At 38.5% G+C, this 26,671-nt stretch overlaps 1 protein-coding gene across 8 annotated transcripts in view; it reads right to left on the bottom strand.

Annotated features, from left to right (window-relative positions):
• The window catches only part of sif (guanine nucleotide exchange factor still life), a 674,511-nt gene that overhangs the window by 67,843 nt on the left and 579,997 nt on the right, over positions 1 to 26,671 (bottom strand). The gene's annotated exons all lie outside the window — the stretch shown is intronic.

The following is a 26,671-nucleotide window of genomic DNA, read 5'->3' as shown; positions in this document are numbered from 1 at the left end:
GAAAAATAGCTTGCGGTTATGTCGTATGCACGTCAAGAATATAAACAATAGAAAGTCTGTGATTGTACATGAAAAACAACGATAATCTAAACCAGAGCCGTTGTAGCTTCCGGCACGAACATTCGCCTTTCAACTAGACCAGGGGTTCACAATTCTTTTCGTTTCACGACGCCCTTAGTGTTTCAAAAATTTTCTGCGACGCCCAAGTCAGTTCGGGTGGTTATGTTCCTTGCTTGAAGTTAAAAAATAGACATATATTTCAAATTCAGAAACATTTTTTGTGTAAAAGATACTAAATAAGCACCTATTGGATTGATGCGATGGTCCAATTCTAAAACCATATGTAGACTAACAAGTAGCTAAGTGTCATTTCAGTGAAAATATTGGAACATTTTACGGCGCCCGAGAGCGCCGCGGCATACACTTTGGGAACCACTGACCTAGACTGTTCTGTCCCTGGGGGAAGTAGGGTCATGATTGGTCACCTTGCGGGGTTGCCTTTCCTACGCGTCACAGCAGGTGAACGAAACAGCCAATTAGACGAGCATGTTCTTAAAATCTGCCCGTGCTCTTATGTTATTGGAAGCCAGGAATAATGCTGCCCGTACTTTATATCTAGACATATGTAATGAAGAGTAGATAATACGGGCAGACATGCAGTTACGTAAACAACATGGTAACCACAGTAGGTTGCTGTTATAAAAAGGAATCATCTTGCGTTTCGAATTGTTGCGGATATGCAAGAATCATGGTACGAATTTTCGAAAGGGGTATGCTTTTTTAAAATTATTATTTACAGTTCCGATCAATGTTCTCCTTACTAAACACAATATACACTTTTGGACTAATTTAAAGAAACTCTGGTCTTATCTTCCTCACGATCTAGACGAGGCGTGAAGAGGCGTGTAACCACTACATGTCCCTTTAATGTTGTCAATTCTTGTAAAGACACGCACGTGGCACACGTCGTCAAAATTGTGAGGAAATTAACGCTCAAGTTTGTACAGAGCTACATAAATTTGATTTTTTATTTTATTTTTGTTATTTAGCGTCGCTTTTCTGCAACTTTTGCTAATCTCGACAGTGAGGATGAGTGATGAAATGATGAAATTGATGAAGAGACACTCACAAAAAACACGTATATCCGGGACAGGAATCGATCCCGGAACCTCTGTTGTCGTAGCGCTCTGTGCTAACTTCTCCGCCACGGTGGTCAGGAGAAAGAGATACATAAAATATTCTCGTTGTGATAAAAAGTACTGTAGAATACCACCATCACATGTTCATTTCTACATTTTATATTTTTGTCAATAGCTTATGGTTGAAGAGAATACGGGTCATTTTGGATAATATAGTAGCTAATGCTGTCACCTAGTATTTAGAGGGTTCTGGGTGGTTCGGGTCTTACGTACTTGGAACTACAGGTTCAGTCTCACTTAGCGTATCTGAGCATAAAGCGCATGTAATGCAACAAAGAACAACAACACATTGAGTAGAATACGAGAATTGTGAAAGAAATGCCATTATTTGCAGGCTGATGCTAGATGGCAATTTTCAGAATGACATTGTTTCTTTCAAAATGTTATAATATTGATCTTTCTGTTGTTTGCACTGTCCTCATAGATTAAGCAAACTGTAAACCACTGTAAACTACACGTAGATTAAGTGAAAACAATACACGTAGCTGGAAATCCTGCAGTTTCATTTGATAAAAACGAGGGGCTACCACGGATGCAATGTGGCAACCCCGGGGATATGCAAAAAGTTCAACCACTGTTTCCAGTCTGCGAAAACTCACGAAGGAACATCAATAACCCGGACATATGTGACCAGAGTTTGAGTGTTTAAAACGAAAAAATGCTCAAAACAACATGAAAAGTTTCCTTAGGAAAAACTCGAGTCTCCATACTAGACCACAACAGGAAACGCGCTTCTGCTACCGGTGACGGACATCGGGCTTGCACCCCAACGCACAATGACCTCATCCACACACAGAATTATATCCATTTCCCCAAACTTAGTCTTTGATGTGGATTTCGTTTATATTTTGAGTGTCCGCATTGTAACGGTAAACTTGCGACGCAATTGTGGGAGCGTTGAACCTCTCCCAAAATGGAATCATAACTATGCCATTGGCAGGTGCCAACGGGTATGATTCAGGGATACACGTGAGACCACTACACTCTTAAACAGTAGCTTATTTCCAAATTTTAGGTGCACGGCATGGGACACGTTATAGAACTTCTTTCTGTCGCTGAATTTTACTACGATCTTCGTTGTACACTTTGAAAGCCTTATTCTTGCAGTCTAATGATGATCTGACGCCTGTACATACAATCAGGATATTGATATTTTCCTGTATCTTATCTTGTGCGTATAGTACACTGCGTACGTCTCCCAGAACTACAAGGTCGACATCATCAAGAAGTACATCAGGAGCGCAGCAGCATCTGGTTCTGTGGTGCAAAACAAAGGAAAGGGTGCTTTCAGATAAGAAGATAAAGTCTAAGTTCTGCAACACTGCCTGATGGCGCATTGTTAACGTTGTCGCCTTGTAATGCAGGGGTTCCAGATACGATGATCTATGGAGGCATGTTCAATTCAATTCAATTCAAATTTTCTTTATTAAAGGGCGAGGTTCAGCCTGTGGCTGTTCTCCCACCTAACCCCGTTTGACATTTACCTAGTGTACATAAACAAAATCATAAAGAAGAGAAGAAAATACAATAAAAAATGGTTACAAGGAAAGAACAAAGATGAGATCAAAAAAAAATCAAGACAACACGTAAAAAAGAAAGAGAGAAAAAAAACACATTCACGCACACACACACACACATTAAAACACACATACTAAATATTTCTGAGCAAGAGATTCACGCACGGATGTTGAGATTGATGTACATGATTATGGTAGTTTTGTGAGATACGATAGAACAACGCATACCTAAATATTACAATATAGTTGTAGATTTGTCAAGCATTGGATTGGATTGGCGAGGCTCGTATGTAATCTAAACTGTATTGTGTAGTGTTACTCGTGGGAGCTTGAACAGAGATATTGTTCATCTAACATCCCACTTTGAACTGTAGGTCAAGTACTGATTAACCTTGCTGTGCATAAAGTGGACTTAAAAAATCAAAACCTAGAATTTTACATCTCAATTCAATTCTACGACCAAAGAACTACCAGCGACTACTGGTAGCATGGCAAGTACTGAGAAGATTTTTGGATAAAGTAGACTCTATGTCGATGTAAACAGACTTATTTGCTCTTAGCACTAGTGCTACCAGAAGTACTGGGCAAATGCCACAACAACTTTTGCCGTGTCGGTGGCCGAAAAGTTCAGCAAACGAATCACATTCTCGCTACCGAAGATTCTGACTTCACGTCTCGGCTTTTACATTAAGTCCATCTTATTTGAATCTAATCATCATTGATCCTCGTCGTTGCGATTAGACAAAAGCGGCAGAAAAACTATGTGAAATAATAACATTGAAGGCATTTACATAGAAATGTTCTGGTCAGGACATTGTAATGAAAAAGTACTTATGTCATTTGAAAAGATATGAAGTTGATATTACCGCTTGAAAACATATGATCGAATCTTCAATTGTTAAGTGAGTATCAAAATTTTAATGAAACATAGTTAAAATTATTACAACTTAACTTATTTTTATTTCTAAAACAATACTTCAATAAAACGGGGAGCATGTCTTAATTTATACGTTTAATAATAATAACATATAACATATGTAGAAAATATTGATATAAATATGTAAATACGGTCCCGGTCTTCAGTATCATACAAGGGTAACGCTTGAATTTGCAGTATTATTGGAGGATTGTCGATAAATGTGTGTCCCTAAAAACAAAAAGACACCACGGAGCGCATAGGATTACATATGAAAGTGGTTCCAACTTGTTCTAGCGTGCTGGCTAATATCGTATTCTATAAAAATCGATTTCGTTCCATTTCCAATAGCTGTTCATGGCTTCGATGTGGCCAACAAATATCCACATTTTCTTTTTATTTCCTTTCTGAGTCAAGTCGAGAGTAATAAATTTATCCGACAAACAGAAACAGATGCTCCTTTCTTCCACTTTCTTTCGCCAGCGGAAGGAAGGGGTCGAGGAGGGGAAAGGAGCGTAAAGTGACTGCAAAGAAAAGTAGAAAGTTATGTTATCAGCCGGAGAAAGATTAATGTAATGGTGAGAAATGGTGGAGGAGGAAATTTAAGGGAATTAAAATTAACGACGGACGAAGAAACTGCATTTCTCTCACCTGCTCGGGGCAAGGTTAAGACGCACCATAAAAGTCGATTAGAACCCTGTTGTAATCTCCCGTTAGTACTTCAAAGAACTTTCGCGTGTGTGAAATATATGCTGTCATATTTCTTTCCGCTTGCTTCAATGTAAACACAGCCTTCTAAGGAAATGACGGAGGGAAATAAAGGTGCGTAGTGTAATATGGTTCACAAACTTACTTAGAATGTTTGCTACGAGTGGCATCACCATGTGAGGATGAGCTTTGAAAACGTTTCTCCACGGCCACGATTCTGGCTTCGTTGAAGATAATATAGAAGGAAAAAGATACGAACGAAATTAAATAAGCGATTACTGAACATCGTTCTGCGTATACTAAAGGATGAACGTAAAGCAGGGATGCCAACCTCGGGAATCATACATATGGGATCCGGGTTAAGATGTGAGATTTTGTAATAGCATACCGTGAAGCAAGTTGTGCTAATTTTACAAAGCCATGCTACGCCAGGATAGCTCAACAGTGTTTGAATCACCACAAATGGAAGGACATTAAGATGGGATTTTATAATTGACCAGAATATGTCTTATTACGGAAGTTTGCATAATGATTTCATACCATGTTGGCTCCCCACACATACACCTACTTGGGCAACGCAAGAGAAACAACTGTGTTCCACAACCCCCCCCCCTGCCCTAGAGCCACCGAGGGATGCACATTCGACACAGGAATATTGGTGGATCTATAGTGTTTTTACGGAATCACTGCAATCATCAAAAGAACGATAAGCAGTAACAGTAAAGATTATTCGTGTTTCAATAATTCTGTATATCTCTGGCCACGCAAGAATAAGAGAAATCATTAAATTAGTAAAGAACACGACTGATTAATTAAAGCGAAGTAGTAAGACCATACCCTCTACTTCGTTTTACCTTTTGGGAAATTCCCATATATCTTTAAGCGTGTCTATTCTTTATCCTTTTACTAGGAACAATGGCCCCAGGAGAGCACTTAACTGCGCTCCGCAACTCTTGAAAGCAGTTGCCTAGCCTTCAGGGGAGAAACTATCCATTTGTCTTCAGAATTAACTTCAAAACAAATTTCGAGAACTGTTCCTCATCCCTCCTACCTGAAACCCAAACAAGACGCTGGTGAAGACGCCAAAGCATCCCACTCATCAATTAACACAACAAGACTTCTTAACAGAAAAACAAGCTCCCCCAACTCCCTTCCACCAGACAAATTTGCTCTCAAAATACCAAAAGTTTCTTTTTTCTTTTTTGGATAAAATAAGGGTTTCACTGCGTTACAATCAGCAGTAACGTTGCAAATTGGAGCAGGGAGCAATTAGATATCTCGAAAGCATTTGACACAGTCTTTCTAGCTCCTTCTTCCCGGCTCCTGCAGTTGGCACTTCCCACAATGCAGCGCAACTTCTCTGAAACACAATTATCGCTTCGGCTCCTCTAATTAGTGACTGGATAACTTGATAATTTTCGACACGAGACGTCGTTTATGCGACTGTTGTGTAAAGTTCCTGCATGCGAGTCGAGTACTTTTGTGCGAAAGCTCTTGGAGCAGTGTCACGACGTTGCATTCAGAGTTAATTTTGCGCATTCAAAAGCCTTGTGTATTCGAGAGTTTGATGACAAATTCACGCGGAGGAGTTTCGCTCACGAAACAAGGCAGGTACAGGCAACACGCACACGCTGTTGTGGCCGCAGTATGAGCTAAACCTTGGAGTTTATCATCTTGTGACGTAACATTCTGAGGATTTCACTGCTGTTGCATCGCAGGATTTTCCCCGTACGACGAAAGCACATAGGAGACTTGGAGGTAGGATTCCACACATTATCGATCTCGGTAAGTTCACAGAGATTATCGTAATTCTCGAGATTCGATGCCTGTGTTCACGAGTTTCCTACTCTTGTAATGAAATCGTTACCATCGACGAATTTCCTGAAAACTCGTGAAAGAGTGGATTTAGATGCGCTATTCAGCAGTCAGTTTACATAACTGAGCTCCCTAATTGGAACATTATTCGCCACACAGTTTGGAATACGCTAGCTCTAGCCCTCCTATCTGTAAGTGTATAGTTCAGAGGTTATAGTCGCTTACAGGATCATTTCCACAATGTTGCTGTTTTGGAAAATTAAATCAGGCTGTTCGGAATTCCAATGCATTTTACCTTCGTAGATTTACCAGCTTCCCTCGCGTATACCGAACAGCAAAGTCTTGAACCTGTGTTCGTATATTGGTTAAAGGATGATTGTCATCTCCGAGATTAATCCAGAGTATCGGAAGAGCAACCTTACTTACTTACTTCCTTACTTTCTTACTCACTAGCATTCTTAAACCAGAAGGGTTATGGCTGCAGCAACACAAGCCTTCCATCTGTCCCTATCCTGGGCAAGATAAATCCAAGCTTTTCCATCTTTAAAGATTTCCTTTAGGTCCATCTCAAAGTAATCCCTCTATCTTTGTCTTGGCTTTCCTACAGGTCTGTTAGCATCAGGTTTCCCAACAAGAATCCTGTAAACTCTTCTTTCTTCTCCCATTCGTGCCACATGCCCTGCTCATCCAAGTCTTCTCGATTTAATTATTCTAATAATATTATGCAGTTCTAATTTGTGCAATCTTCCCCACTCACCTGTCTCCTCATTCCTTTTAGGTCCAAATATTTTTCTAACCTTAAAGGACAGATTAAAATCTCAGGAGGGTCAAAATAGCTTTTTTTCAATCACGCATAGGTTAACCATGGCTTGGTACAGTCACGGAGACTTCTGGGTTGCAACGATCACAACATTGAAAGTAAATGGAATTGTTACAACCCAGAAGTGTCCGTGACTGTACACAGTTTAAAGTGGAACCTGTTCCACTAAAGTGTGCCACGAAAGGCATCAGGCACAAGAACGCTTGATTGCATTCTGTTGAACGTCTGTTTTCTACCACTTAATCGCAGAGATAAGCCCAAAGCCTTCAGAAATATCTGAGTCGAACACTGAACGCGTTTGTTCCGAAGGGCCTAGGAATTCCTTGATTAAAATAAACTTCTACAGGTTGAACCATTACTTCGAAGAGTAGAGACATGGGTCACAGGTTCGAATCTCAGATAAAGTGCTGAGATTTCGCCTATTTCACCTCTTGATCGTCCACCATAATCGACTAAACTACCTTAGGAAGGTGGAAAAGGCTAAATAATCAAAATTCAATTATAGTATATATCAAATATATACGAAATGGATTGAAACCGTATAGTGAAAGCGAGACTAAGAGATAAAGGACAAGGACATTTTCAGCAAAAGTTTTCGTGGAAATCGATAGGAAAACAATTTTCATCCCGAGAAGATGTGCAGTGAGATATTTCACATCCGCAGATCCAGACTTTGAAAATCCACGACCGGCTGAGAAGATTGAGGGGGAGGGGAGGGGGTGTAGGAAGTTAACTTTAGAACAGAAATCAATAGGATCCACCGCTTCAATAAATTTTAATCAAATTTTCTTTCCGAGGAAGTTGGGCGGGGACTCGCCCCCGCATCCAACGACTACGAGGACTTTCTCCGTCCACGCATTACCTTATCGATAATTCTCGCCCGCTCGAGAGACCAAATATTAACGAGAGTCTCCAAATCATCTTCCGAGGAAGCGAGAGGAAAATTTCCAAGCGACTGGAGACAGAGTTTCACATGGAAGAGGTCCAGGAACCATTTGAGCCCAGTCCAGCTGGGTGTTCCAGGGCGGTGGAGAAAAGGGAGCGAGGCAAAAGACAGGCTGCGCTCCAAGAAGCGCACGTAAGGAAACGGTAAAAAGATAAGCGTTCCTCCAGTTACCCTCCCTCCACCCACCGGGTGTTGAAAGCGGAAAATGCATATAAGGTATCGGGACAAAACCGCACGAGATACGGCCTGGAAGTCGAATTAAGGTCCTGGAAAATTTGACGAGCCTTATCTCGGGGGAGTCTCGTATCCTTCAGTTGGATGATTTAGGTGGACGTAAAAAAGGCGGTAGTTTTCTCGCTTTCTTCGATGCGCAGATTCCTTGAAAGCGCCGTATTTTAAACTTTGACTATATTGGGGATCGATTCGTCTTAGAATTTCCATTTTCATCCGCCGGAGTTTTCCAATTGGATAGGAAGTCGAAGCAAGATTCCACTTCCGGAAAAGAGTAGCTTTAAAACATATTATTCACTTTGCACTAAACTTGTCATTGTAACATTCTGATTTACATGATTTACTTAAAATCAGGACCAAAAGCCCCTGAAAGGGATATAATGGCATTAAAAGAATGGAAGAGAAGGAAACTCAATGAATGATGATATGATGAAGGAAAAAAAAAGCAGGGAATGGACAAGAGGCACCGAAAGAGAAAAGATAATCTCTAAAATAGTGGACGCGGGCACTAAAATAAAAGACGCCTACACTTAAGAAGGGCAACTGCCACTGAAAAGCGAAAAGGGCAAAGAATGAGAATAAACTGACGCTGCAGGTTGGAAAGAACCCATACTCCCAGGCCGGAACTCGAACCCGGAAACTTCGGGGGTGGGATTGAAAGTTGACCACCTAACGCACTGGGCCACTGAAGCGGCCGGCTAGTAGTAAAGAAGGGGAAACCGGTGCTAAAGGGAGGAACCGGTACAGAAGAGAGGGAAAATCGGAACAAAAGAGGAGGAAACCATTACAAAGGAGGGGGAAACTTTTGCTAAAGAGGCGAACCTACACTAAAGAGGGGGAAACCGGTACTAAAGAGAGGGAAATAGTGTTGAATAGAGGGACTGATGCGATAGAGTGGACATTAGTACTAATAGAGGTGATGCGTGCAATAAAATATCTCATGTGAGATAAACAGGAACTGCAAAAAAGGAACCTGTTGCTATGAGTGGAGATAAGATACATAAAAGTACAAAGCTGGAACTAAAAAAAGGCGCGAATAGACAGCAAAAACTAATACTAAACAGAAAATAAAATGAAACAGGAAAACTTAAAGTTTTAAGTTCTCTCATTAAGAGTCGAAGGAAAACTGTAAAATATGTTTTTAAGCAAATGTAGTACAAAGAAAAGATCCCCAAAATTTAGAAAAGGCATTCACAGGCTTATTTTTCTTTGGAATAACTAAAGAACCATCAAATTTGGCAGTTATAAACTTCAAGCACCAAGTTTGAACATTTTGTACTCGCACGAGGTTGTCTGAAGCTATTGCTTCAGACTCTAGAGATGCCTTCTTGTAGGATGAACGGCTGAGAGGATACCGTATCTATGGAAACTATCCCCGGCCTCTTTCCGGCGTATGCCCTGCACGTAAACTGATTACAAGGATGCCGCTCCTAGCTTCAATAAGCTCAAGGATATTACCAACTCGCTTATCAAGCTCCGAATAAAATTAAGAGCCAGCTAAGCTGGCGCAAACTCACGCAGCAACTCATAAGCTGTGCTGTGTCTTTCGAAGACCCTCTTTCCTCCATAATGCACAGCGATTTGAGTTTCAATCTTTTCGCATTTTATAGGAAACTTAAGAGATGCAAACTGGGTACAAAAGGCCTCCTGTGTCTCTTAGTCTATTGTGTGTTGTCCAGAAGAGAAAATAAAAACATTGGGAGGGAATGGGAACTTTCTACTCCGAAAAATTCCCCCTGAGAACAAGGTAGCTCTTACCAACATCCACAAGAAGGTCATTCTTTCGTTTCACAATTAACACGAAAGTCTGACCTGGAGAGCAAGAAATCTTTGTACGAGAAAAGGCAATGTTTCGAACACGTTGACTGCCACAATAGAATATTTTCCCCCTGGGGCCACGATGTTTTATTACGAGAATATAATAAAAACGTTGAAAACAATATGTCTCTTGATGATTAGATGAAAAAATCTTAGTTTTAATTATTAAACTAGACAACACGCGAGTTATGTTTGATTTACATCATATTTATTGTTCTTTTTCTGTGCATTGTTATAGTTTTTCTGCCTTATATTATTGTATTGATATCGTTGGTTAGCAACAATTCAATGCCAAACGTACAATCGAAAAAACTTGAAAACAGTTCATGAGTGAAAATGTTTTTTTGTTTACTTGCAGATTTAGGTTAAATTTAAAGGCAAAAATAAATATAAAAGAAGTTAATGTACGTCTATTCATTTGATTCACGCTATTTAAATTGTTTGTACTAATTGATAAGATTTTCACGAACCATCTGCAAAATTTTGTTCACGGGGCCACTCTTCACGTAACATGTGTGTTATAGCACGATGGCATGAGTTGTCTGTGCATCACGAGGCTCCCAAGGTAAAGATACGTGTGAGTTAAATACAACTCACATGGCAGTTAACGTGTTAGCAGGAAAGTCCATGACCTGGAGTGCAACAAATCTTTGTACGAGAAGAGGCGATGTTTCCAACCGGTTGCAGTTTACACTAGCAGCTCCTTAGTCACCCAGCATGAATCACAGAAACTTGTACAAGTTGATTATCTATTTCTTTCCATTTCACTTATTTTATGTCGCTTTTCTACTTTTCGGATTAATCGCGACGAGAATGAATGACGGATTAATGAAATAGTGACGGACAAATACAATGAGACATCCATGCTTGACCAGGGTTCGAACCTGACATTTCTGCCTTCGTAGCGCGTTAAGTTCACCAGTCCGACATGTAGACTAGCTTGTAGACGTTCCTGACTGGAACGACTGGTTTCGCTACAATAAGAATGCAACCAGTGTTTCCATAACTCTGGTATCATTAATTAAACGTCTGCTTCAACAATAACCATGCCTAGCTTCAAGTGGAGACAAAAGTTGCCAACGCTGGTAAAGAGATACAAAAAAGAGGGTTCTTACACTTGCATTAGAAAATTAGGAATATTAGAATTTCCACGGTCCTTCTAGACAATTTAAAGGAAGTTTGAAACGGAACATTTTTTCGCCCTGGAGGTTTCTTCATGACGAGAATTTATATCAGTGATTGAGTAGGATGTGGGCTATGTATGCTGGATATGGTAGAGCATACTCAATGACAAATTCATGTCGTACGCAGAATTCGGATGCACTATTCGATTAACTGTTGTAGAATATTGATAATTGCAGGCTCATCTCAAGAACGGTATAATTTGAAATTCAAGCTGTGTTTGGGCAGCCACGTTTCTTTCTTCGGGGGGGGGGGGGGTCGGTGTTCGCCCTCCATAGAGATAATTCCGAGGAAGGCAATGGATAGAGAGTTTTAATTAAATAGGTAAGCGAAGAATGTCTCAAATGTAATAACAATTGACCCTATTATAAGAGCCACGATGTTCTAGTCGGTAGAGCGTCTGACTGACTGCCACGTGGGAGACCCTGGGTGGGTGGGTGATCTAAGGTCGGAATTTTTCCGGCCTTGTCCCCGTATAAAGCGGCTCTGGGACTCACCCATCCTCAAATCAATGGGTACCTTATGGTAACCCTGCAGGCTAAAGGCGCCGGAGCGTGTTGCTGATCACACCACCTCCAAAATGACCGATATCGAAAATGTGTGGATCCCTACCCCCACATGCCCTATATGTTCCTTCATGTTACTGTGCTATATACACGGCGAACTTTACCTTTATTTTTTCCTATTAGATAATAACTATCGGGGCATCCTGCTATCTGTTATGCAAACAGATATGGAACAATGCAAATACTTTTTTATTAAATGAAGTCCATGTAGACAAATGAACATCGATACATGACTAGCGTATTAGTAGGTGACTTTATCGGTAACTATAGACAGTTACTCACAAACTAAGGACGGAAAGCGCAACAATATACCTCTGTGTATAATACACCCATAACTGGGATATAGTACTTTTGACAGACCATCATGTCGGGTGGTTAAAATATGGCCACGCGGTAACCCCATAATACCCACAACGAGGGAAATCCCCTTTTATAGCACAGCGGCCATGCTTCCGAAGAAACAGATTTCAACAATAAAAAAATGAACATAAACGAAGCTTACCTTCTCACCCAATCATGCTGTTGAAACATTACACCCTTCAACTCCCTAGTTGTATCCTCTTCCATCGAATAACCATCTTAAGGATTCCCCGAAAAAGAAATGTGTTCTTCAAACGACGCTCTTCAGGCTTTAAGTGTATAATAACGCGCAGCCAAAAGGATCTTTTGATGTTTTTCATTTTTACCTTCCTCTCTTTATGAAACTTTCTCTCGCGTTATTAAATAGTCATTTTCCTCTACGACGACCCTGCTTTCTCCTTTAAACCGAGCTACGGAACAGCACGCTTGAGAAGATTTTTTTAAAACATCCATGCATATTTCATAGTTTATTCATGGAATAAGACGTTGCACAGTCAAGAATTATAATTTGTGTACGTTGTGCTACTGTTGCCTGACGCTAGGTGTATGTGTGAGGTCTACAGTCAAAATTTCTTAGGTGAATCCAAGATGTCAGGAGAAATATGATATCTTATTTTCTTGGTCCGACGTAATGTTGTCATACAGCCATAATCAGGGCATGGATTTATATGTAAAAATCTCATATGCTGTTAAAACCAATGTTATTTGCATTATCTTTTCGAATTGTGGTAGGTAAGTTAAAAAAAATACTGTTTTTACTTTCCATATTTTAAAATATTAGCTTTAAGTACATATATTAGTTAGTTTTACATATAATGTGCATATTTTCACATTTTAGCAGCACATAATTTTGTCGACTGACGCAGGCAGCAGCTACCCAAGTACTGGCCATACAACCAAATTGTATTTTATTTACCTTACGTCGCTTTTCTACTTCTCTGGATAAATCGCAAAGATGAAGATAAATGGCGAAGTAACAAATACAATGGAACAGGATTCGAACCTAAGATCTATGTACTAACCACTTGACTCTGGGGGCTACCGTTTTGGGGTAGAGTCTGCTATACCTTTGTTTCACAATAGCATGCAGGTAGGCAATTTCCAAAATGTAATGGCTTAGACCAACTGGTAATTTCGTGTACATAAATCGTTGCGAATATTTAAGATGGTAAAAAAATGACTAGTTTAACCTGTGCCAGGCACAAGAAGTGACTCACATACGTCAAATAAGGCTGAACCGGAAGACCATTTCTCTTCAATGGCGAACCATTATTTTTTCCCACACAATTGCCTTTTTATCCGACTTTGTAAGAGGGAAGGGGGAAAATCGAATCGCACAAAGGGGTTTGTTTGCGGAAAAGAATCACTGCGTAAATGAAGCCACCGGAGGTGGTCTCCAACCGTGGCAAGTCCAGATTTACAACGTCACAATGTGTGCCATTCGGTGGACCTCTCTGCTTGTTGGGCAATGATGTCGACTTTCACGCGTAGACTTCAAGAGCAGTGATCTATCGTTCGGGGGGAAGTATTTTCTCCCTATGATCTATTGCTTTATGAACACCTTAGGTGCAAAGCTGAATAACCGCTTCTTATTTTCGAAACACACGTATCATTGTTGCAAAAGAAAGAAAAATAAGGCTTTGTTGCAAGACAATGTAAAAATATTGTCTTGTCTTGCCTACACGTCAATCTTACCCCTCTCGATTTACAACATTTCAATAAAATATTTGAAATATGCCAATAGAAATACTAAAATATGCACAGAATTATGTACTAAACTAAATGATGTCATTATTAAATCACGCAGGACCTTAAAAATATTTAATATTGTAATTCGCCCAGTCTCTATGCCAACAATATAACGGGTCTATACGATAGTGTAGTGCTTATCGATGTCCCATTGTAATCAAAGTGTCCGGTGTCCAATTCCAAGTAGTGACTTATAGTGGTTCGGATTATACGTTAAATTTGTAGGCCCGTTCCGTTTATTCCATCTGTGCTGCATGAAGTGAGATGCAAACGAAACTTTTTACGTACAGAATACAGTGTGACGCTACTAGTTATACATTTATAATAAGCCAGAATTTAATACATATTTCAGATTAGCTCAACAATATTAGTGGCTTTCAATATCAGTGAATTTGGAGTCCATTAAAGCCGGAAGAGATAGAATAACAAAAATGATTGAAAGATCATGAATATACTGCGAACCATTTGGAACCTATTCTCCTAGCAGAAAGTTATATGTTCTACTTCGTAATATATTTTGGCATTTGTTATGTAACCACGTGAGAGAATGTCCATTTTTTCAGTAGCATGGGTTACTGTCATTAACATTAGTGCTAACAATCAATGATGATGTCCCCTTTTAAGGACCATTTTCGGTGTTATAATAGCCGTCAGAGCATTTCATTTATCTACTGCTTTAGCAACTCGCTTGCACGTGTTGAGGTCAGCAAGCGCTCCGTGCGGTGAGAGGTAAAAATACTGCTGAACAAAGAGCTCTCTTTTTCACGAAACCACATGACATGATTATGATACTACACTGCGCCGTTACTCACGAATCCGATTGCGAGAAGTTTCCCACTGCACGAATCTCTCTCTCGCTCACCATTTCCTTTGCGACCATCTTACAACGCTACAGTATCGCCGCTTGCTCTGCAGTTTACACGTGCATACGATAACGCTCTTCCACAAATACGGCAGGTTGACTATTGGAACTATTAACATCATTGATTAATTGTAAGAAATCTTGGGATTGTGTGCTTAGTATTTGCCTCTATCATTCTTTTAAAATTAGACTGACGATTTGCGAACGAGAAGATCGCAATATGCTTTTTACGTCAACTTCATCAGTTCTTTTCATTTGGTAATACTTAAAAGTCTAATTTGTATGAACAATGGATATTGGACAAAGATGGCTTTCAGGCATTAGAGCTCGCAAGAAAAGAAGAAAAAGCACACAGATGATGATTGTGCTCTTTGGATGCAAGAAATTAATATTTAGTCAGATATTGGGTGTGTACTTAAGCGAAAGAGCCCATGGAGTGGAAATCCCAGAATATTTCCCTTCTTCGTCCAACAGAAGAAAGCAAGGAAAAATTTCTCCGAGAGGTAGGAGAGAAGAATGTTTGACGGAAAATGGAAATGCGTCCTCTTTCGAATGTGTTCGGAGTTTATGTCAATACTCTAAGGTTTCGGTCACTTATCGATTCTAACAGTCGATTCTCGCATTTAAATACGCGCTCGAAGAGCTTCTACTTTCGAACGCAAGATGGCTCTCCTTCATCCTTTTCTTTTCTTTACCTCCGCATCTGTTTTTTTTGTCAGTTGGAAGGAGGGGTAAGAGGAACCCTGAGAGGATGGGTTATTATGTAGAGCAGAAATGGATGCGCTTAAGAGACAGGGCAGGGAATGAAAACGAAGTGGGTATCTCCTCATCACAGAATGACGTCACTCCCAACGATCGCGCCGCCTTCCGCTTGGTTTAACTTCGGCTGAACACAGCAGATGTCGCCACAAGCAGGTGGTTGGCTGCAAAATTGAAGTTTCGCAAGTCGCTTCACGGTTCACCTTCTGGGTGAGAGAGATAATGCTGCGATAAAAAAAAGTCAGAGTTGAAGCTAATTATTTTGTCAGTTGTGATGACGCAGATGAGGGAAGCAATCTGTTTTTATCGTCTGCTCAAGGCTTGGCTTCAGAAAGTCATTAGTCAACTTGAGGACTACTTCAGAAGCAAATTTCAAAGGAAATTTAGGTTCTTTAATGTTAAGAATAATCGCCGTTAAGACAAAAAATAAATAAATCACACTTGTAGATTTATAATAATAAAAACACAAAGATCTCCATCAAAGAACTCTAAAGAGGTGACAAAAGGCAAGTGGCAGGTGACACCGGAATTTCACAAACAAGTAGAAATTGAGACTTCGCCACAAACTGCACACATCTGAGTAACACCTTCCTTCCGATGGGAATGAAAACATGCACATCGCATGTACAACAGACAGACCTAGTTGACGAACGAAAATGACAAGAGACAAGTGATAAGTGGAACTCAACATGGAGAATTCACACCACAGTGAAGAGACAAGTGACACCTATCAATTGTTTTTCTACTCATCAGGTAAGATGATAATGCTGATATAATTACTCTCATCCAGCACAATAGATTTAAATAAATTGTATTGTATGTTATAAATTATTTTTATGGCGAAAGGTTCATTCTAATGGAATTATTTTTCCAGGTTGTCTGTGAAAGATGCTTTGTTTAAATGCATTTCCACCATGTTGAATTCAATATAGTGGCAATTTCATCTTGCATCCAGAAACATATGATCTATACAACATATAACTTTATGTTATCTGTATCGTATCTTATCTTATGGTGTGTGTATGACTGACTTTTATGAGAAACTATTTCAGTCGTATTGGATTCTACATGGTGTCAATCTCTACACCTTTCGCTCCGAATTAGAAACTGTAAAACATGAAATTCACATAGAACGAAAGGAATTCATATTCTCACAGAATGCTTTATCACACTTAGATTCTTCCACATTTCAGTCGCGGTTGACAGTTGGCTGGCACTACGATCCAGTACTAATTAGTATAAGGAGTAATATACTCAATAAAATGAAATTTCTAAATTTTATTTAGAAATAAAATATTTCAGTTCTGAATTAACTTGGCAGTACGTCCGTTTATTATTTCTCTTATTTGCCGAACCCAAATCATACCAATCTTTCAGAGTCTAAAATCAATCGACGTAAATTACATGGAGATTTGACACACGCAGGAGATGTACTACGTAGAATTCCAAATCTTCACGTAATTTACATCTCTACGCTGGGAGGAACAAGGCATTGTTGGCGTCTACAGTGTTTCAAAGGCAACAGATCCAGTTCCGGTAGCACTAGCACTGACGATTCCACACTTGAAACAGCGGCAACAAAAAATCATGCGGAAACCGGGCTACAGAGCCAGAATAGGACATGGATGTTTGTGTTTGTCCGTAATAAGAAAAACCGAGAATTAGTAAAAATTGATATGAGTGAAAGTTGAGAAAATGTGTTAGAGACGGGGGATAGTACCGCGTAGTAGTAGTAGTATACCTTCCTGTATCTCATTTCCATGTATGCTTCTTTTGTTTGAATTAATAATAAGTAAAATACACAATGGGTAATATCCAATTAACATTGCATGCTAATAAGGCGCTACTGCCTGTAACACTCAGACAAGTATTAGATGTGTAAACTGCTTGTCGTGTACATTTGCGATTTAAATTAGTCTCAATTTACTTTTATTCAAGTGCGCACGTTAAGCCGTACTACAGGGGAGGGGGAACTGTCAAACTAGGAGATATTTCTTGAGAAAGGCAACCCCTCCCCGGCTCGGAAGATAATTATTTCCCCCCCGTAGCAGGGGGGAGGAAGAAGAAACGGGAAGATTGCACAGCTAAAGAAACTTGAAGTTTGATAACTAACTTAGGGCTGTCTTGGTATTAAACTTCATTTCAACTGGAATCTTAACAAGGCCAAAGTTATCCAAAAACATTGAGTACTCCCTCATTTGGAAACTTCCCAAACTCCATTCGAGGGATTCATTCCATTTGAAAATGCCATAGCGTGTTCAGGCTGGTTTGAGGAATGGAAGAAATTACATTTCTTAAGCTTGTGTATTGATGATTTTAGATAAATCCTTTCTCGCGCCTCTTTCAAAAATGCAGTGTATCCAAGTGCAAATTCGTACCCGTAGACAGTAGCAACTATGCGTTGTGATGGTGTAATTTTCCAAGTAAAGCAGTCGGTTTTTCTGAGGGAAATTTCACGCCCAAATGACAAGCGACAAGTCACTTGAAAACGAACGTTAAGCAAGCAACGCAACCTTTCACATCGGCGTGTTGCTTGTCACTTGGACAGGTAAGATTCTTTTACAACATGCGAGTCAGTTCGGTCTACTTGTCGTGCATGAGCAGAGAACGCTTTTTCCAAATTGGAGCATTATGCTATATGGTACTACAATGTGATCCTCCCAGCTAGATCCGAGGGATCCGCTGACCAACGACAGGTGCGGTCCTCCATTCATATTGGGGGTTAGGCGTAGAGCTGACAACTCTACACTGTAAAAATACATGTCAAGAAACAGCAATATGAGGCCATGGATGTTCCCAAGGTAAAATATTCCGGAGGTAAATAGTCCCCCATTCGGATGTCCGGGTGGAGACTACTTTGGGAGGTCCCTGGACTAAGGATAAGATCTACATTAGGAATAAGGATATTAAATTAGGAACCTTAAATGTTCTGAGCCTCTACCGGCCTGGGGCATTTCAGTGTACAGTTAATGAGATAGTTAAGTATAAATTAGATGTAGTAGCTGTCCAGAAAGTTAGGTGGCCAGGAGAAGGGAATTGTAAAACTAAAAATTATACTTTTTTCTATGGTGGTACTGAAAATCATAATTTTGGAACTGGCTTTTTCATAAATAATAGAATTATCTCGGCTCTTAAAACAGTAGAATTTATTAATGATAGAATATCATATGCAGTTTTACAGGGTAGGTGGTGTAAAATTATTTTAATAAACATACATGCACCAACGGAAGATAACGATGATAATACTAAAGATGATTTTTATGCAGAGTTAGAAAAGGTCTTTGATAAATTTTCTCAGTATGATATGAAAATTCTGTTAGGTGACTGAAATGCACAGATTGGCAAAGAAGAGACATTTAAACCCACGATTGGTAAAGAAAGTTTTAATGAATTTAGTAATGATAATGGTATAAGATTGATTACTTTTGCAACCTCAAAGAATTTAATTGTGGAAAGTACCACTTTTAAACATCATAAAGATATCCATAAATATACCGGGTCTTCTCCAGATGGTAAAACTCATAATCAGATAGATCATATTCTCATTGATAAGAGAAGGCATACTAGTATAATTGAGGTTCGTACACATAGAGGTGCTAACTGTGCCAGTGAGCCAGTGACCATTATTTAGTAATTCCTAAATTAAGAGAAAGACTCACAGTGATAAATCATAAGCAACAAAATCTAAAAGTTATAAAATTTGATACAGGAAAATTTGCTGATGAAAGAATTAAGAAAGATTACCAAATTAAAATGTCAAATAGATTTGATGTTTTGCAGGATTTAATGATGATGAAAATATAAATGAAACAGATGTAAATAAGAATTGGGAGCACATACGTAATGCAATAGAATCAGCAGCTAAAGAAGGATAGGATACCATAAACCAAGAAAAAGTAAGCCACGTTTGATGATGAATGTCAAAATCAAATAGAAATAAAAAATCAGACTAGACTTTGGTGGTTAAATAACTCTGATGATACAAATCTAAGCAATTATAATAGAATAAAGCGAGAATTTAACCGCACGTTTAGAAGTAGAAAAAGAGATTACTTGAAAAGCAAAATTAACGAAATTGAAACAAACAGCAAAACCAAAAATATCAGAAAATTATATAAAGGTGTAAATGAATTTAGAAAGGGGTGGTAACCTAAAGTAAACTTGATGAAAGATAAAGACGGTGATTTTCTAGCTGACCCAACCGATATTCTAAATAGATGGAAGAACTACTTTAATGACCTTTTAAATGTTCATGTAGGAGATAAATCAGAAGTAAATGAAGTGCACACAGCAGAACCTTTAGTTCCAGAACCAAACTTGACTGAAGTTAAAGATGCTATTAAAAGGCTAAAGAATAACAAAGCACCTGGCATTGATGTAATACCAGATGAATTAATAAAATATGGTGGAAATTAGTTAATATGTCAAATTCATAAATTAATTTGTTTAATATGGAATAAAGAAGAAATCCCTCAACAGTGGAAAGAATCCATAATTGTTACTGTGTTTAAAAAAGGTGATAAAATGAACTGCAATTATCAAAGTGGAATTTCTCTACACTCAACAACATATAAAATATTATCTAACATCCTTTTATTGAGACTAACCCCATATGCTAATGAAATTATAGGTGATTATAAATGTGGATTTAAACGTAACAGATCAACTACAAATCAAATTTTTCACATTAGACAGACACTTGAAAAAAGTGGGAATATAATCAAAATGTCCAACAGCTATTCATTGATTTCAATGCATATGATTCAGTCAAAAGAGAGAAATTATATAATATATTAGTAGAGTTTTAAATACCTAAGAAGCATGTTAGTATGATAAAAGTATGCAACAGTGAAACAGAAAGTAAAATTCGTCTGGGTATTAATGTGTCTGACAAATTTACAATTCATGATGGGTTAAAACAAGGAGATGCATTATCTCCATTGCTCTTTAATTTTGCTTTAGGATATGCTGTTAGGAAGGTAAAAGAAACTAACGAAGGACTAAAATTAAATGGTATGACTCAGTTGTTAGCATATGCAGATGATGTAGACTTATTAGGGGATGATATAAATACAATTAATAATAATGCTAAAATATTTTTCAAAACTGCTAAAGTTAACTGGAAGTTAACAAAGAGAAAACTAAATATATGGTTATAGGCCGAAACCAAGTGTTAGGTAATAATCAAAATCTAATTACTGATAACAACTCATTTGAACCAGTTTCCAAATTCAAATACTTAGGAGTAATATTAACAAATGAAAATTATATTAAAGAGGAAATAAAAAGTAGGCTTAATTCAGGAAATGCATGTTACTTCTCTCTTCATAAACTTTTGTCTTCTCGTTTAATATCTAAGAAACTAAAAGTTAAAATACACAAAACAGTAATTTTGCCTGTAGTATTATATGGATGTGAAACTTGGTCCCTTACATTGAAAGAGGAACATAAATTGAGAGTATTTGAAAATAAGATCCTTAGGAAAATATTTGGACCTAAAAGGGATGAGGAGACAGGTGAGTGGAGAAGGTTACATAATTTAGAACTACATAATTTGTATTCATGTCCAGATATTATTAGAATAATTAAATCAAGAAGACTTAGGTGGGCAGGCCATGTGGCACGAATGGGAGAGGAAAGAGAAGTTTACAGGATTCATGTTGGGAAACCTGATGGTAAGAGACCTGTAGGAATGCCAAGACGAAGATGGAGGGACGACGTTGAGATAGACCTAAAGGAAATCGGTGGGAATGAAAAAGAGTATATAGATCTTGCTCAGGATAGGGATAGATGGAAGGCCTGTGTTGCTGCAGCCATGAACCTTCGGGTTTAAGAAGGCTAGAGAGTTAGTTAGTTAGTTATACTATATGGTACTACTTGCAATACATATGGCCGACACGTATATAAACGTAAGCTGAAAGAGGGCATGACGTCATATCAATATCAACAATATTGCATGCCTAATCAACAGACATAGAGAGAGAGAGAGAGAGAGAGAGAGAGAGAGAGAGAGAGAGAGAGAGAGAGAGAGGCAGAGAGGTGAGGAAAGGAAGAAGGGAACACACTTTAACATGACCGTTGTAAGCCAATAGTGTACGATAGCTCATTGGTGACGTATTGAGGACGCAATATACATGTGACTAAGGTAGGTTATGCCATTGGCTAGGCTTCTGCGCTGGGTGAGCGAGGAGTTTGGCGTGGCAGATCCTTGCCTACTGGGGGAGACGTAGGACTAACTGGACACAGGCTGGACACAGGCTGGGTATACTGTATTTCCGTGTATCACCCTTTTTGGGCCTGCATGGCCTGGTGTAATTTGCCTAACGTTAATATAGTTATTTCGACTTCTTAAAAGTGCTGAAGAAGGATTTTTTTTTTTTGTAAGGGTAGATTGCTCCGGGTCATGTGGGTGGGGTTGCAGTTGACTCATATAGCCGTTACGTACTGACTTTTGACAATTTAATTGGACGGACTGTTATAATTTAATGGGGAGATTATACATAGGTATTATTGTTGAATAAACTAAAATGTTGTTCTTAGGTGTTTTGATGGATTATGAATGAACCATGTGATGCATATATAAATTTGGAAAGTATATTTACTGATATGATTTGTTAATAAATACGAGGTTGAATGAATATTAAGTTTACATTAAATAGTTTAATTACCTACTGAATGATAATTAACTTCCACTGCGCCGATAATATAATCCACGTCTCGCTTCTTTATTATTTATAAAGGGGAAATAAGAGACGTACAGGATTATACCGTCTTCATTTAAATATAATATATTTGAACTGTATATGTGTGTGCTACAAAGACTCACGAAATCACAAGTTTCTCTCTTGGTGGGTTCAATACAATTCATGCATTTCCGACATCTATGATGTTTCCTAATTCGCTAATTGTTATCAGATATTTCCTTTATGTTTTACGAGTTTTTCCAACGATTTCATCTTAATTAAATTTAAACTTCGAGTTTTGTTTGCTGGTACATTTTATAATTGCTCATTTTTATGGTTCTACATTTTCCTAAATTGTTAGGTTTACAAGGAAATAAAATACTTCCACCGTTTTTCGCAAACTTCAGACACATCAAATCTTTATAACGAATGATAAATTATATTGAAGTAAGACAGTTCCGGTTAATATTGCCATTATATAAACTACAGCCGTGTCAGGATTGTAGGCAATCCTGTTCTTTTTCTGTAAGTCCACTTACTGGTTGGATTGTGTATTGAGGACTAACAGTGGTAATCGTTGTATGTGCGAAAAGCGAAAGTGTTGGGAAATCGCATCGTTCAGCACATCAGTCCGTACGAACGTTCACACTAGTGCCTTTTTACACGCCCTTTGAACTACTTAGAGGGCTACCAGCCACTTTTCACGTTTACCACATTATAAAGCATGGCACATTTCACAGTTTAACGTGGAAAACGGTTTTTGAATTCTTGTGGCACTTACAGCGTTTACCAATTTTAGTCTTCTATTAACAAAAGTACAATTATATTTGTTCAAGCTTTGAGTGTTATGCAGCCCTGATCTGTCAATCACAAGCGTATATGTATGTAATAGTATGTGTTAGGAATATATTATGTATAAATACATAAGGCAGTTCTTTTTTCAGGAAAGAAAGGTACCAGCAATCTTCAGGTTGGTTTGCTATTATTATTATGTTGGTTAGATAATGAGTTCATAACAAGAACTATTCGAAATATTGAAATATGCTCACATATAATAGTTCATTATTGTAGTTACACACACACACACACACATTTCTTTCGTTAAAATAATGTTGTTAGTTTTACTATAACCTATAATAAGGTGCCGGTAAAGCGTACCGTCGCCTACCTCAAGGAAAGAACACTGATTACGTGTTTTACGAGTATATAATATTGTCGTGAAGCAAACATCTTAAAAGTGGAAAACACTGTATGAACACGGCAAAGGGTATTTAGAAGTATCATATATGTATATCTACAGTTGAGTGTGTCTGAAATTCATTCAGCGAGATGTTATATTCAATCACCATACACTTATTCTGCAAAAATAGCTAAAAAGAGTGCTTTTATCATGAGGGATTAACAACATATATACTCTGTAGTTCTCACAAGTATCTATGACAATTATTCAGTGCGGTATTTGAAAAAATCCAATTTAGTGTACATTCTAGTAACCACTCTTGAAGCTCCTCGAGTTCCCTCCCCCAAGTGCCACAAATTAGCTACCGGGGGGGGGGGGATGTAGACAGAAGATGAAGAATTTCCCTTGATTCCCCCTTCAAATAACACTCTGCTATTATTGCACATGTCCATAATATGTGGGAAGATATCAAATGAAAACTGTCGAGGAAAAGGAGAAGATTAATCCTCACTTATATTTACTCCACTACTTGACTTTTGAAAATTTAGCGCCTTCGTGCCTCTAGTAATAAAAAAATACTGTCTTCCCTCGCATTGACTGTTACGGCTTGCTGCCGCATCTGCATATGCTTTAGGATACTAATCTCTCTCTATGCAAAACTTCAACATCGAGCGACCGCCATGTTTACAAACCTTATGATCGCGATGTCTGCTTTTGGTTGCAATGGAAATGGAGCCGGAAGGCCGAAAGTTTCAAGAATAAAAGATGGGGAGGGAGAGATTTGGTACGGATCCAAAAAAGCGAGAACAGTGCCATCAACAAAAGTGACAAATTGGGAAAGTTGAGCGAAGAGTATTGAGAAACGACCGTGAACATCTCAGCAGAAGGAGGAAGGGAAGAAAGTCGGAGATTAGTGAACCTCTCTTGGCGTGTCTGTCATCTGTGGAGCAAAATAACGGATGCATACTCTTTCCGATGGAGGTCGACAAGTTGTCGAAAGTTATGAAAAACGCTTTTTTAACACCTACACGCCCGCTATTCAATTCGAGCCAGCTTACATCGTCGAAGGGTGCCAACTGCATACAAGTACCGTTTCTGAATTTTGATGGAACCTGGATTACGGCAACGTATCCGAGAAATTTGTTGATATGATTTGAGTTTTATTATTTATCGCAGCTTTTCTGCTACTTTTGGCTAATTGTGACGATGAAAATGGTTTGAAATGTTGTTTTAAATCCTCTTTATGCACATACGGACTTATTGTGATTGTACGTACCTTCAGTTTAAAGCGGGATCTGAATCATTTGTGCAATGTGCCTCTACCAGGTATCGAACCCGGGATTACAGAGCGACGACGAATTGCAACGATGAAAATGAGTGACGATATGATGAAATTGATGAAGATGCCCAGACCGGGATTCGAATCCGAGACGCGCGACGGAGTCGGCGAGAAATCTCGTCACCAGGTTCTCTAAGTATTCAAATCTTTTGTAAACATTTTCAACTCCAATTATACATCTCAAGGGTGTATTTTGTATCTTCCTATATTCCTTCACCTTTCTGCTACCTCGACTAATCGCGACGATGATGATCGTTGTTTGATGGAATTGATGAAGGAACACCCACGTCGAGGTATAGCTCGTATAGCTCGACTACCGAGGTTGATCTTTCTCAATAATGGCTTCGATTGATTGATATAGTTTATTTACACACTTCTGCCATTTTTGAGGATGAATAATGATAAGATGAAACTGATGAAAGAATTATCACAAACATTCTATGGATGACACAACACAAGCCCCACGTTGGATGCAATTCCAGGCGGCAGAGCGTCCTTGGACTCTGCTGGTTCAGATGTTAACATTCGGGTGTCTTTACACCCAATAATGGGAGCCAAATGTATTAATAAAACAGGAGCCTGCACTAGGTTCTAAAATTAAATCCCTATTTTGTCTCTTTTGTATACTTAATAAACAAAAATAAATATCGTTATTATTTGGCAGTAATATTCATTGTAGTGTAAATAAAACAGTGGAAAGCATCAACTCAGAGATTCTTTAATGTTGTATATCGTACATGCATTATGCAAACTCGCACCAACTAGAACAGTGTTGCATCCGTACGTAATGCACCAAATGTTTTACATTGTCACAGTCATCCTGACTTCGTCCATAGGGAAATGATATGAACAATGTAGTATGTTTTTGAACGAGGCCTAGAAAACCAAATAACAGCGGCAATGGGACTTAATGCGCTGACCATGCGTTACCTCACGAATAGCTGTTTGACAGATCTTGACCTTTTAAGGGCTATACCGTTATTAAGTTAAATTTAGTTTTATTTCTGAACAATTCAGGGATCATCTTTGCAAGAGAGAAAACGAGTTTTTTTCCTCATTTGAGCTGATTGCTATTTGAAACGTCACTTTTGATAGAACACTAATACTGATTCTGTTCGCCAAGGATACATTTAAATCATTGCTCACATACTAAATTCTACATTGTTGATTCAGCGGTTAATATTAGCCATGTCTAGCATATGGCTCTTACTTTAGTGCACATTAATCGTAATTCACGCGCAGTATAACCGTTAATTTTCACTCTTGCCCTCAAAATGCAATGTTCACAGGATTCTCGACGTGAAAAAACTACTTCATCAAATAAAAAACAAACGAATTATAACATGCCCTCTGCACAAACAACTAAATTCAAAATCGCATTACACTTACTCGCAAGATATCTCAATTCTTTGTTTCAACTATCTGTTTGGAAATAATGAAAGCAATAAACTAGAAATCTTGTTATCCGAGAGTTGCAGCAAGAATCAATCCATCGGGCATTGATCGTAGCCATTGATACGTGTCCTTCCGGTCCATTTTCTAGAAATAATGGTTTAATATCACCTCGTGCCAACCTACCATATTTCTCCAGCCTTCTAATAAAACGAATCGTTCCGGCCAATTTGTTACTTACAATGCTTCATTTGATTTACCGTGTCTTTGTTTCTCCCGGTATTGATACATATTGAGCAATCATTGTATACTTTTTCCTACATATGCAGGTTCCAGAACAAAATGGTCCACAAGAAATTTCGTGTTTTTTTTAAAAGTTGAGATATTTTGTGATGCGCCGCGCTTCACATTATCTGAATTAGATCCATGAAGAGTACAAATGTTCTACTTCCACATATCATCTTATCAGTATCACAGAAATTTAAGGGAATTGGTTCAATCATTCGTAACTAAATCATGTGATTTGGGCATATCAACAAACCATAAATAAAAACAAATCACATGAATTCAGCCTGTTCTTACCAGTTGCCAACCAAAGGGTCCTAACCGTACATGTACGGTAATTTTCC

Source organism: Lepisma saccharinum, chromosome 1 (genome assembly GCF_977018435.1).
Source record: "Lepisma saccharinum chromosome 1, izLepSacc3.1, whole genome shotgun sequence".
Lineage (NCBI taxonomy): Eukaryota > Metazoa > Arthropoda > Insecta > Zygentoma > Lepismatidae > Lepisma > Lepisma saccharinum.
Note: the sequence above shows the minus strand (reverse complement) of the source record. Positions and strands in the feature narration are given on the sequence as shown.